Source organism: Rhopilema esculentum, chromosome 16, assembly GCF_057945365.1.
Source record: "Rhopilema esculentum isolate cy_ngs chromosome 16, ASM5794536v1, whole genome shotgun sequence".
Taxonomy (NCBI): Eukaryota; Metazoa; Cnidaria; class Scyphozoa; order Rhizostomeae; family Rhizostomatidae; genus Rhopilema; species Rhopilema esculentum.
Genome location: NC_142830.1, coordinates 15,573,107 through 15,587,300, shown reverse-complemented (window position 1 = coordinate 15,587,300; position 14,194 = coordinate 15,573,107).

The following is a 14,194-nucleotide window of genomic DNA, read 5'->3' as shown; positions in this document are numbered from 1 at the left end:
CTCAAGTGAAGAACGACCTATGAACTGCTATTTCAATTTTCTGTTCTATTCTATTCCTATGCCATTCGTTTTCTGGTTGTTGTTGATGTTTCTGTTTTCAAATGGCTCTTTTGGTAATCATGTCAAAACAGTTAAAGAAAAGGCTCAGGAATCGTATTACGCACTTTTATCGAAAAGTAGGGATTGGGATGGATTTAATCCAAGGCTTTTCATGTTCTTGTTCGACAAATTGAGCATCCATATTTTGAATTATTCGTTTGAGGTTTGGGGCCAAAAGGAGTGAGAAACTCTGGAAAATTTACACTTGCAAGCCTGCAAATATGCTCTAGGGGGCAAATCGTCAACGACCTCATATGCAATTTACGCAGAATTAGGCAGAATTAATATATTAGCTACGCGGCATTTCGCCATGATCAAATTTTACTTTAGATTATGTAATTTTAGTCCGGAACGCTACGCAAAGCTTGCTTTCCTTATCTTATCAGATGATGCTTTGACTGGAGTTAAAACCTGGATTTCAGATACCAAGGAACTGGTCACATTCTACAACATTAAGGTCATATCTTTAACGAAAAGAAGCTACGGATCTATGCGCTATTCAAAACCACTTTTACGTTTGAAAAGTATCAAGATATTATTCCAGATATTGAGAAAAGAAGCATGCTTTGCAGATTAAGACTTAGTTCTCACAACTTGCATATTGAGACTGTCAGATATGGCAACGAGCCTACCCCCTAAGGATGAAAAAATCTGCAGATAATGCCATTCGATCTTCAGCCAAGCTATTGAAGACGAATTCTTTTTGCAATGGTTTGCCCCCTTTACTCTGAAGAAAGGAATAAACTGTCGATGAAAATTGAAAAGAGGCATCTCTATATAAAAAATCTTAGTCATGAAAACAAGTTTGTTTAGATGATGAGTCAAGAAGATACTGATTTTATTAAAATTCTTGCGATAACAGTAACGCGAGAAATTCAAAAGCGTGAAATTTATCAGACCTTATGAAAAAATGTGCTTTTCAGTTTACTGCTGTATATTTAAGCTGTTACAATTTTTTTAGTCATTTGTAGTAAAATTTAAGATTTAGCAATTTTGATTAACCATTTAAAATTACGACGTTTTGTTTTGATGAAGTAGATTAAGGGCCATTTCGGCCTATGCATTTATTATTATGATGGCCGGTTCCATAGGGGGGTGTAATTTTATATAGAGATGCCTCCCAACCCCCGCCCCCCTCAAGAAGAATAGTCATTCGTGTTTTAGTCGGTAAAATTTGAATTTTAGTCCGTAAAATTGGGATTTTGCCGAGTAGATAAACTTTTTATAGAAAATAGTACTTCGTGTAATTTTTAAAAACATTCAAAGATATTAAAATGTTCTGCAGTTCAGGTTTTCCATTGATCCAGAAGAGAATTTTCAGGAACATCACAGAAGAAGATTAATCCCATGATTTTTGACAAAAACAAAGACAATTTTAGCCTGGGAGATGCATTTTTAGCCATTCTAGAAGGCTTAATTTCAAAAAATTTCTTTCGCGTCGGATCCAACCATGGTTTGTTCTCCTATGTCACTAAACTTTATTCTTAGCCCCCCAGGCTCAGTTTTGTGGCCCCATCTCTGAGACTGCGAAGCACAATGCACCAGTCGTCGTCTACATCTCTTTACGCTAATTTCGTGCAAGAAATACATTTCACAGAACCTATCTGTTATCAAGAAGTGGGTCCAGTTGAAAAACAGAAGAATTCTATTCAGTGTTTCTAAAGGATGGATAAACTACGTGACCACAAAAGCTTATTCAAGAACTTTCATAAAACTAATAATTTCACAGCTGAAGTTGCTTTGTAATAGCTGAAATCTAAATACTAACAATGCAAAATATTCTCGTCCCCCCAGTTCTCGGCAGGATCAATTTTGTATTTCGTCTAAATCCTTATGAGAAAATGTTGGGCGAGGGCTAAAATTTTGGCAACGTACTTTTTGTGATGTTACCCTATGATTTTCAAACTGCCTGTAAATAGCCAAAAATGGGTCATGGGCGTTCCCTGCAGGTAAAAATTGCGTTCCTTGTTAGTTAAAGGGCGTTTTCTGGTGCAAAAAGAGGCGTGGTCTAAAATCTTTTGTTTTGTCCCCCCAGAGCGTAGTGGCTTGCGCCGCCATTGCCCAGGCGTTTACACGAGATCCGATCCAAAACCATTTGCGTTTACACGGCACGGATCCAGACAAGATCTAGAGATCAAACCCATGCGCTTTATCGAAAATGGCATGCATCAACGCTTTTCAAACAACTGAGATTAAAGCAAACAATCCAAACTGAACAATTTAGTAAAGCCAGTCACAATTTAGCCTGAAAGAGCTGGTAAAAAAGATAAACGCCCGCGCGCACAAAAAATGTCAAATGGAAATCGGCCTTTAACAACACATCATGCTGTGCTAAGTCGTTAGAATGTTATATACGTAATTGCCGTAGAAAAATTGTAGTAAATTGCAACACGTTAGTATTTGATTGGTTGCCGGGGTACGCTTTCTTTATTTTGATTGGTTTATATTTTTGTCGCATTTCATATTTCCTCGTTGACTAACATAAAAACGTCATGTGAATCAGGTGTAGGAGGAGTAGATACGTGGAGTTGTAAGAAGAAAATGAAGGATTACGAGACTTGAAATCAAGCTGAAGTCTTTTCTCTGCGTTCATTCTCTTGTTGATGCTAAAAACTAGCGTTCTGGAGTTGAATTCTCCAATAGATTGAAGATATCCATGAACATTTGAAAAGACGACGAAACTTCTTAAAAAAGTTTCTAAGCTTGTTGTTTCCTCTGTAAAGCTCTGTACATTCAAAACTGACGCTCTAGACAGTGGCGGCATTAGCCATTAGGCTGTCGTAGGGACAAAATATAGACTTTTAAAGACTTATTTAGGACACGCCACTTTTACTGACAGAAAACAGCTTTTTCCAACACTAAAAGGCCCAAATGCAATAACAGGAAAAAGGCCATGCCTTTTTTTATCTACTTAGAGGCATTTCTTAAGTTCATAGAGTTGCATTAAATAGATTACCTTGCAAAAAATTACTCCTTCCCCAAATTTATTTCTCAATTTAGACAAATACAAAATAGAGCTAGCCAAGAAAGTCACGTGGAAAAAGCTCAAGGGTTCTGAAGCAAACGTCTCATGACATAACTTTAATATCAGATAAACGTAACATACATGAAGTGGTTACAGAACAATTTGACTCGTATACAAGCATCCCAGTTATTGTTGAGGAATTGAAAAGAACGATCAGATTATAATTCTGAGGTTGTTCGGGAGATTAATCATGCCCTTCTTCCAGACATGCACTAGCCTCGTTTCAGAGTCATTGCATATGCGCATTATCACTGGAAGCCCTGGCAGAAATTTCAAGAGTTGTGTGCTCACAGGCAGAACAGTTGTGCGAATACTGTTATTAATGCACACGTGCAATGAACCTGCAACACTGATTGGTTTAAGATGGTATTGTTTCGAAACAAAGACTGAAGGTCTCGTCTCGCGAACAAGAGGATAGCTTGAAGAGATATGCTTACTGCTGCAAGTGCTTCGTCTTCTTTTACATATACATAGCTCCTGCGGGTTTTTTTCATAATTCCTAGAATGAATGGCCATCTTAAGGTTATGAAAGCTGAACTTTAAAGTATAATTTAAGCAACAAAGGCTATGTTGATATGATGGGATGTCGAAAACCGTTTCTGCGGCAATGTAAGAGTAAAGACTTTTGTGTGCATAATATAAATTCTCAATGACATTAGAGAAAAATTTGACAAAGTTTTTGAAAAATTAAATTCTCACAACGGGAAGGTAACAGGAGCGGAGACTGCTTTATTCTTGGCATTATTTTAGATTAGGATTCCGGTTGCAACATTAAGTTGATCTCCCCTAAATGTTAGTGTTGCAACATTTGGAGCATTACATGCGTCACAAGTTAATCAAGAACTATTTTCCACGCAGGTTAAAAGATCTTGACTAACTTCGATGGGCGAAGCTGTGAAACTGATCAGGAAGAGGCGATATAGGAAAGAGGCTTATAAAGGGAGGGTTTGTTTGACGACAAGGCTTGACTTAAAAAACCTAAAGATTTGCTCCTTTCACAAATTAATCTGAAAAGGAGACAAAATCGTAGTTGAATAATACTATTTGAAAAAGAAGTTGAGCTGGAATTTGATGTTTGCGACAATAGGTTGAGTCGCGTTAATCTTTGGCATTTTAGTGAACCACAATTAGGTCAAAAGTAGCGTTGCAAGTTCTTTACACGACATTAGTGCCGATTATATAGTCATGAATATGATCAACCGCTTTGTACAAAGAGATATATTTTTCAAATCCACTTGTTTTCAGTGTTATTAAAAACCATCACATATTATTTAGAGTAAATCACTTATTATAATCCCAGCGCATAGAAATCGGCCGAGCAAAAGGCCACATGAGCCTCACTATCTTCTGCTGGGTCATTCGCAATTCACATACAATCCCTAATAGCATTTTCATCTTCTTTTAATTTTATCAACCTTTTGTAATTATCTGAAGTTGAAAAACAAATTTTATTAATTATAACCAATCGAAATTATTTTCCACACCTTTTTCTGCTTTCCGGCTTCGGTTTCCTTTGTAGGTCGTGCAATTATTCTTCCGATCAAGAAACAGCAAAACAATGAGCATATTGATATTTAACTGCACAACTACGAACAAAATGCAGTATAACTATGGGCAAATGCTGAATTAAAAATAGAATCAAATATAAAAACAAGCTCCATAACATATATGTTGTGATTTTATCCTATTGCATCAGGAGAAGGTCATGCTTGTGATCTAATGCGTGTTCTCATATAGATGGCTTTAAATCCTTTTGACTTGTTTTGATTTGAAGGATTTCCTTTCGAACAGATATAATGCAACTACTGTACTGAACGACCTCCTTTTCATGAACGTTAATCACGAGATATAGTCTCTGTCTCGTGAAATGGATTTTACAACTGAGTATCACATTCAACAGACCTCATTTAAGCATAATTTAACGATTATCTAGAACTGATTTCTTTCTTACTTAATTATTTATCTTCACAAACCTTGATTTCTTTTAATCCAATGGAATTTTTATTAACTGTTTTATCAACTCATTCTGTAATCCAATCGTTTCTCATATTACGGAAATTGTATTTTCTCCGATTTGTTGATTTGCTCGCTTTGTAATTAGCACCTTTAACCCCAGCTTTTCTAATTGCAAGAAACTTGTACAGAAAATGTATTTTGGGTTACTTGACTGGGACTCATTATTTGTAAATCGCAATTAGAAAAATTAAAGACTTGTTGAATGCGGAATTGGAAAAAAGGATATATTATTTGAACTTGTTCTTGGAAGTAAAACAATGATTATGAACAAGGTTTAGTTGTTTACAAGACCTGGGGAGGAAGGATGAGCTATTAAATAGAGTTCATGAATAAGTCAAAGGGACTTTGAAAGAATTAGTGCTGGAAGAGTATCTGGTATTTCAAACAGGACTCTTCTATGGAAAAGAAGCGCGTTTTAGCTTCAATCTCCATCATGATAAATTGAAGTAATGGTCTAAAACAATTTGATCTTTTGGGTAAAGGGGCTCTTTAAAATATTGAAAGTACTAGTTACGTTTTGACTTTCTGAATCAAGTTTGAACGTTGTAGCAAAATATATTTTTCATAAAGTAGAAAATCAAACTCTTTTGGGCTCTGAAGTAATGTTTTTTGTGGCTCTGCGCAACGAAAATGAAGCTGACAAAACGAAAAAAATCATGAAATTTGGCCTGCTATCTGAAAAAAATCAACTGAACCAGTTGCTTGTGTTTTCGTGGTCGATATGAATTACAAATGGCAAGTGATTTACATGAAGACAAGGAAAACTGTGCAAACCATAGCAACAAATGATTTAATTTACAGCAAGCTATGTTTACGATACTGATATAGCTCGCAAGATGAACTCGAAATACACGTTTTAACTATACCTAGCAGCTGTTATTCTGACGGGTTATTGAAAAAATGCATAATGTCATGTGATCATTCAAGGCAATACCTCCTTAAATACTCGAAACGGAAAATTTGTAGCATAAAAATCATACCTATAACTGAAAAGGATCACTGGTCAAAGCTCACATTCCCTTTGAGTATGCAATTTTTAGATTTTTTTATCACTTTTTACCTTATCTAGCTATCTAATTAAGTCATTAATTAAGCAAGCAATAAATATCTATCTATCTTCAAAAATCTGTCTGTTTCCTATTTTTAATTTAAGATTGAAACCAATGAGCTTATCATACCCTTGATTATTTAAATTTGATATTTTGGAAATACATACACATGTAAAGCTTTTTTATTCCTGTTGATCAGTGCTAAAAGAAGTTAAAAGATATTTTTCAGACCATTTTCAAGTCTGAGAAATACAGTTCTGCTATTAATTTTTCTTTCCCGTTTTATACATTTTCAACGTAACAAGCATAAACTTTTGGACGCTAAAAACATAGACACTGAATGCATTTCTAAATACGGAGCTTGTCAGAAAAATAAAAAATTTTGAAAATTCTCTCTTTGCATTTACTTAGAAATTTTAATTTCATCTGTGCCAATAATTGGAAAGTCACCTAGATACACGGATGAGAGATTATAGAGGATGAATCAAAGTCAAATATGATGTTGCATTAATTGAATTTAAAGGAAGGAAGCTGTTTCTACGAGAACAAAAATATCTGGAGAATGAGAATCCAGAATATCCCATCTACAGAATCCATTTCATCCAAAAATAATTGTCCGCTTAGTCCGCTTATCGCCATTTCACAAGACATAAATGCATCCAAATAAATGCCTTGAAATGTATGCATCTTGCTGGAAAAAGTAAATTCTATATCTAGTTGTCGTGAAATTTGTCGTTGAATGAGTTTTTGAAAAATTTTGCTACGTTTTTTCCATAGAAAGTGAAGTAGTCAATTCGACGATTCTTTGTTTGATTGTAATTTTCTTCAAAACATTTAAAATGAAATCTTTACTGAACTATTCCTTATCAAATTGAACTTTTAAGTACATAAAAACTGGGAATAGAAGATCTTTTTCACGCTTGACCAAAGACTTGTATCTGCGTTTTCTGGTCGAAAAGAAATACGTAAACTCTTAAAACGCCATTTTATAAGTCATAAAAGCATCTAAATCTTTCCAAAACTGCGAGTTGTCAGAAACAGCGAGGCTGCGCAAGTTCTTGATCATCTTCTTTTCGATAAAGTTGAAAAGAATACTAAAACTGAGAAAATATTGAAATTATTGGTTATAAAATGTTGGGTGATCATTATGTCATGTTCACTGTATAAGTCGTGAATTTTGTAAACAACCTTAAAGAGTTTACTCGAAAAGACTAACACTAAATGTTAGATGCATCTTTTGACTTTCTGTTTAAGCAAATAACAATTGCCATTTTTAGCTAAAATTTCTGAAGCGTATTCGTTTGTTATTTCAGCATTAATGAGGCTTGCCTGCTTGCAATTGAAGACGATTTTTTATTTTGAAAAATCTTCGTCTCTCCTAAAATGATGGCTGTACCGACTTAAAATTCCCGATAATCAAAAAATAATGAAAAACAGTGCAAGTTTAATGTGCTAATTTCAGTGTGACAACATTTCTATTAAACCTTGATTAACTCTTTTTATGAATTTTGAGATATTTGCGTTCAAAATTCAAAGCTGTGTGGTATTGACGAAGGAAAAATATCAGCTAATGATTTTTTTCAGAAAATTTTATTATGCTGCTAATATTTTAAACAAGATGGTCGCCTCATATCGTTCTTTTTATGCCTTTTTTGCTTTTGAAAGTTTTTTACCGATGTCATTATAGTCAAACAAGAAATTTGTTGAGGTTGACAATAATTTTATTTTTTAGCAAAGCTTAGGATACTAGCTGCTCTTTCCAAAAAGCTAGAAAATCAGATCAGACATACATGTGAAAAATGAGCAGGTTTGAGCATCTTTTGCATTTAGTTTCCCTGTGATACCTTCTATATTTATACTCAACGTTACCTGATAAAGTATTAAGAAATGAGCTATGTTGTGCAATTGTGCAGCTCTTGGATGAACATATCAAAAAGATGAAAAACGATTGAGACTAATTCAAAGAAGTTTGAATTTTTGATATATTGCATTCAAGATCACCACGAGCATTATGTTTGCTAAGGACGATGGTTATTTACCAAATCTATTAATTTAAGAATTGCTTAAAAACCACCATGTTATATGGCGTCCTGTAAAACTGCCATGGATACAAAGCTAAGAAAGAACAGAGAATAGAAAAATGTATTTGAACTAAAGAGCAATTAATTATGTCCCTAAATTTGCTTGAAATGTGATTGAGATAAATCTGAAAGTTGAATATTGTAATGGGTTGCTAGATAACGGAATTTTTTCAATCTTATTGAAATTTGACATCATCGTCATCATAAATTATTCTAGAATTTCGATAATTGAGCTGTTTTTTCTTTGCAATAAGTGTTGATTGTTATTAGATTTTACATTGAAAACTGATTTTCGTCTAGAAATAATAAAGCATACCTAATTCTCAATGGCTTTGAGCAGTTTGTCTAAATTGCTATTTCTAAACTGTTTTAAGCATGACTGCAGAAAGACTGTGATGAATAGACTTTAGTTTGCAAGTACTGATTTAAAGGGATTGAAAACCCAACTTTAAAAACAAAGAACTGCATTCTGGGACTCATATCTGTTGTCCCTTTCTTATAAGTTCCTTGAGATTGTCTTTATCCACACAATGCGATTGTGTCAGCCCTATTTCCGCTGTATTTGTTGTAGGAGATGGTATCGATTCAATTTCGGGCAAAAAGTTGCATCTATCCTACCCTGGGTACCATTTCATATATAGTGAGTCTGGTACCCAGGGTACATCTATCCAAGTGGTTGCAGAAAAGGTTTCCAAAAAGAAGTACCCGTTGCATTGGGCAGTACAAGAGGTTTCAATAAAGTTGGTTCAAAACCTTTTTTCGTCAGGCTGATTTGACTGATATTCTGAAAAGATTTGAAAAGTACTTGAAAAATTGAGAAGGAAGGCATGATTTGATTAGGAAATTCAAAGAGTTTTGCGAAATGTAAAAAATAATTTCTGCCAAAAACAAAAGAAATGTTTATAGGATGCAATAATTGTATTGTTCGTTGCTACTATAATTGGTGTATTTGATTAATTCTTAGGGCATTTAGCACCAATCGGTTTTCTCAAAGAAATGCAATTAATCAAATTACATAATGTTCTACAAATTGCTAGCCTATCGAATAAAAAGGTATCCGCTGAATTCACATTGTATTGGCAATGCGGTAGACAGTTTTGCTCAAAGGACTGAAAAAGAACTTCGGATAAGGATTAAACACCCGAACAAAATATAGCCAGTATCTTCCTTGCAGCAGAGTTTTTGAAAGCGGAAAATCTATCCCTGATACGATTATTGCATTAATAAAATAACTAACGACTTACGAAATTAGATGCGAAGATTGATGCAATTTCAAAAAAGACACATTATCAGTTAAATGCTGAAATAATACACACAGCAGCTGCATGTAAACATTGAAACAATATCTATGATGAAATAATCTCAAACGCAAAAATATGTGTGAATTTTAATTATCACCATAATATTCGGTAAGATGAAAAGCAAATACTTATTGTGAACTAAAAGTATAAAGGGAGGTAATAATTAGATAAGAAATGGAATTTTGAAATTGCTAATTAAACTAAACACAGGATCTCGAATAACATCATAGAAAATGATTCATTCTTTCAGCTTTTCATCCCGTCTTTGATTGATTATCCTTCTTTGGAAAGGGTACCTTGTCTATAGCGATGAGAGCATGACCCAGCCTAGCGCGGAGTACAGAAAGCGCGCTCTTTGTTGATGGCGTCCTTATCCATTGGTTGAGGCTTGCCTTTTTGTAAATTGTAAGAATATTCACCACGGGAGAACTAGGATTTCAAAGGCTTAATCACATTGTCCATGCGATTCATCAAAAAGGATACTGTAAGATATTTTGATTTTTAGCTTATTACAAAACGCCGAAATCAATGTCTAATTTTCTTTCAAAAATACGCACCTTTAATATATCGATTTCATTCACTTAGTTACTGAGATTTTTAGCCAACTCTCAGCCTTTCCTATGGACTTCGTTACATTCTCATTCCTTCGCGGTGGGCGCTCAGGTTTCTCTACGAAGGCTGATGACGTTTTATCGTCAAGGAAAAGGATTTTCTTAAGACAACTATCAAAATTAGATGAATTTATAGTTCCCCGCAACTTCACAAAGATATGCTTATTGTTAGTGAACAAAACTATGGCGATTTCAATAAACACAAAACAGCTCTAAAAATAATGTCGCTTTAGATTTATGATAAAACCATTTCCTCAAACACTTCAAACACCGAATGGAGAATACATACAACCAGTTTTTTGTTTTCTTTCTACCTAGCATCCGAAGGTAGCACCTAGCAGTGTCCTCATACTTCCTTTTGGTGTGACAACAATCGTGATTCCTACGCCTGGAATTGCAGAGCTGTTGACTTTCCTTTCTCTTGGTGAAAGTCTAGTCATGTCAGGGTCTCACACCCAAGATCCTTAGATCTGTAGCTCGCGACCCTTCCCACTGAGCCACCTCGCTCCTCAAACCTGCGATGAAAGATTCTTTTGTGTGGTTCATTAATCAAATTTGTACAATAACTCGAGCAGAGTTAAAATGTTAAAGAGTATAATTGTTAACTCTGCATCTTTAACACCAAATTTTCATTTTAGGCATTTTTCATTGCCAATGGCAATCAAAGTACAGATTTGCCGTAAAGCATTTTGTGATAATTTTTCCCAATAATCTGTCGATTGGACGGACCTGAGGATAAAGAACACTTTTTGCTGCCTTGCCTTACCTACATGGTGCAAAGACCGGGTTTTCTTGTTATCATTAACACTATGTTAGAACCTTAAACTTTTTCAAACTTTATCAAACTTTTTTAATAAAGTGATTCTCACAATCGCTCTTCCTGGCAGAAAAAGTTTCCCACTTAAGGCAAATAACTATCATTTTTGATACAAAATTAAAGTATATATCAACGCAACAGGACGCTTCCGCTGAACCAATGCCATTTTTTTCAACACACACGTGCAGTGAGCTCGCCACATAGCGAATCCTCGGTTCAACGACTCTTCAAGTTTAAAGACCTATATTCCAGGGACAAATCTCTTGTAGACCAGTTCTCGGCTCAACACACCTCTGGACCATGTACCCTTGTTATGAGGATTTTATGGAGTGGCCACTGTGACGATTCTTCTTTTTTAGTGGAACTCTTTTCAGTTTATTTGTATTAGTATATATATATATATATATCAAATAATATTTCTTTAAGTGTAACCATGTAACTAGCAATCACTGTTACTATGAAATGGGATGTCTTGTTTAGGTGCAACGTGGCAATACGTTTTCATACTCCTTGCATTGTCAGCGTGTAGCGTTATTTGCTCGTTAGTAAATTAGATACTTTAGTTGAATTCATTAAAAAAGCCTGTCAATTGTGAAGCGAAAAAGATAAATATTATGAACCTAATGCTGCTAATACTTTAAGTTCTTGTAAGGTTTTATACTATTTGGGTTGGTCACGTGTTTTGAAATGCCTTCTTGAGAGCTGGGAGATGTTTTACATTGTTTACAGAAAATTGGACTCGTTAGTTGATTTTAACTTGAAAAAATAAATTTTGATGCATTCTGAAATAATTTTGCAATTTTGGCATTTCCAGTTTTTGGCTTTTCGGCGATTCGATAAGAAATCTTTGGAACATTTAAATCATGCTATTTCCAGGCTCTTTGGTTTAGACAAAGAATTGTTTTAGACTTGTTTCTATGTATTGCTCAACATATTTCGCATCCAAGATGACATATCTATCAGATAAACACTGCAGTGTTTATGGAGGGGACAAATCGCAAATCAATAAATGCCATGTCTTCTAAGCAAAATAAAGAAATAGTTCAGTGGAGAGAGTTTTGTTTGCACATTGCTTGATTAAAAAGAGTGTTTCGATAATATTACAAATAAAAGAAAATAAATTCATCCATAAAGAATCAAAAATATTCGAATAGAAACTAAAGATATCTTGAATGTCAATGAAACTTGTGATTTTGTTTTTATTCCATGACTCAATCAAGACCATTGACACAAACATTTTTCAAACATCTTACCCGTGTTTCTTAAGCAAAAAGGTTATTTCAATCGATATAAAATAGTTCCTGATTTAGATGTCTTAGTTTGTATCAAGCATTCCATAGTGGACAAAAGCTATACCTTACTGTACGTTAATGTATACTTTTAATGCTTGTCCTTTTGCAACTGGCTCAGTTCTTGATTAAACGTTAATCTTCTCTGTGTCATTTTATATTTGCAAGTTGATAATGGCATTAGGTTCTTTTTTTGCTAAGATATTGAATATGGTTTTTTTCGATACACAAAAAAACGTTTTACCAGAAAATTTGACTTGACTCCATGTTCAAGTTTTTATTGTCTGAAAAAATGCTTGAAAACCTGACCATATTTGTGTAGACTTGAAGAAAATTTTGCTTTTAGAACTAACTGGATCTTTTTCGTGTAAATTGAAAATTTATGTCCCACGTCATTAGCGTCAACGGTACAGGAGCCAAAATGAGGGTAAGAAGTGAGCGTAGATCTCTTAAGCTTACTAGCCTCGTTTTGAATTCTTCCCATTATATAATGCTTAGTAGCGGCTTTTACCTATTGATTTCAATTTTTAAAAAAATCAAAAGGTAAATTTTCAGAGTCACGCCGACTCTATTGGTAGTAGCTTTAATGATTAATTTCAATTTAAAATGAGTTCCAACGGATATATAATGATCTTGCAGAGCATTCTGAAACCTGCTTAGTTCAAATAGAATTGCAACACAAGTTGCCTGTCTTCGATGCAGCCCAGCTCTAAACTTTGGTCTTTTTAGCAAAGCTGCAGGGAGTGGAAAAAATTTATGGCATGAATTCATGTATAAAATGTAGAAGTCTTTACCACCTTTTAAGAGCAATCTTCTAAATTATAGCAATTGCAGAATAAGGTGACCATTTGCTGACTTACAGAAATTTTCATCTTGAGTTATACACCATTTTAAAAAAAGCATTTTCGATTTAGAAGCTTCTTATCCTGATGCGTTGTCTTACATGGATGATAGAATAATGTTTTTTTAAAGGTTGCAATTGCTGATGAATTTCTAAATGGTTTTCACGACTTGTTTTCTTAAATGCTTTTACTCATGCAATTGATTGATTATGTCAATTTGCATTTTTGTTTTTCACATTCAAGTTAGAATATTTATCATCTACTTATCTATTTGCTGTATAATTTTGTTACTTATTAACAACTTTGTTTCATTATTTTTCTAACCATTTACTTGTTTTGTTTTTCTTTTTGATTGCATAAATTACTGACTTATTCATTTAACTTATAATTACCTTACAAATTTATTGACTAACTGATTTATTTATTCATTCATTCATTCAGTTATTCATCAACTTTGTGTTTCATTGATCTCTGTCACTTCAAAATCCAATGAATCAATATCACCTGAAAACTGGATCTCTTATGTAATAATAAGAGTTTAGTTGAAATACATTTTACTGAAAATTTTGTGAGAAAAAAATTATGCTCATTTAATGAAAAATATTATATTGATTGCCTTTGGGAAGACTTGTGATAATCATGCATAATGACATGAAATTTATCGGAAAAGGGGTGTTTGTAAAACAGAAGAAATAAATGGAAGTCGGAAATGCAAAAATGCAGATTAATACAGTTAATTGATGACCTGAACGATGCATATGAGAAAGGGCGCAATGTCGAAAATTGCCACACGAGATTGCTTGATTCTTTGTGCAGCAAGGTCATCTTTTGTTTGAGAAAACCCTATAATGAAACTTAGCATGACATTTAGCAAGAATAATTACCGTCTTTCTAAGAAAGATTTCTCATTAAATCTTTCCGCATTAACAAATAATTTTAAGCTGCTACAAACACTGTCGGCTGTTTGCAACCATCCAGGACAAAATTCCCCACTTGCAATTACCTTCATTACACCCCTGTACAACAACTACTATACAGAGAAAGCCATCAGAGTAATGCTGAAA